The following is a 730-nucleotide window of genomic DNA, read 5'->3' as shown; positions in this document are numbered from 1 at the left end:
TCTTCAGACATAGTGAACTGTAACGTAAGGTGATGTGTAAACGGACTGTAACCTCCTCTCCTAACAAGTAGCTGAGACTCAGCCAATCACAGGCAGCCAACTGTTTAACCCTGTTCAAATGAGACCAATGCCCAGCTGTAACCAGTTCAGCTGTGTCTGTACCTCACTTCTGTTTTCTGCACATCACTTTCATTTTCTGTGTATAAATCTTAGCTGACCATGCAGCAGCCCCGGAGTCACTCTGAACCTATTCTGATTCTGGTGGCTGCCTGATTCACAAATCGTTTTTCTTCTCCATTAAACTCTTTTAAATTTAATTTATCTAAAGTTTTTTCCTAGGCCGGCCCGTGGCTCACTCGGTAGAGTGTGGTGCTGATAACACCAAGGCCACGGGTTCGGATCCTATATAGGGATGGCCCATTGGCTCACTGGCTGAGCGTGGTGCTGACAACACCAAGCCAAGGGTTGAGATCCCCTATATAGGATAAAATAATAATAATAAACAAAAAAAAAAATAAAGTTTTTTCCTTTTAACACTACTTTTAACAGCAACAAAAAATATTCATGAATAAATTTTTAAAAGGCAATGTCATTTGAGTGGGAAACATAGAACTTTAGCATGAGAGATTAAGCACATGATACCACATTCATGGGTAAGTCTTAACATAAGATATAATATTTCCCAAATTGTTCTGTGAATTTAATGCAATATCAATAATTTTCTACATAA

The sequence above is a fragment of the Galeopterus variegatus genome, unplaced genomic scaffold (genome assembly GCF_000696425.1).
Source record: "Galeopterus variegatus unplaced genomic scaffold, G_variegatus-3.0.2 Scaffold8226, whole genome shotgun sequence".
Lineage (NCBI taxonomy): Eukaryota > Metazoa > Chordata > Mammalia > Dermoptera > Cynocephalidae > Galeopterus > Galeopterus variegatus.
The sequence above is the reverse complement of the archived record's forward strand: the minus strand, read 5'-3'. Positions refer to the sequence as shown.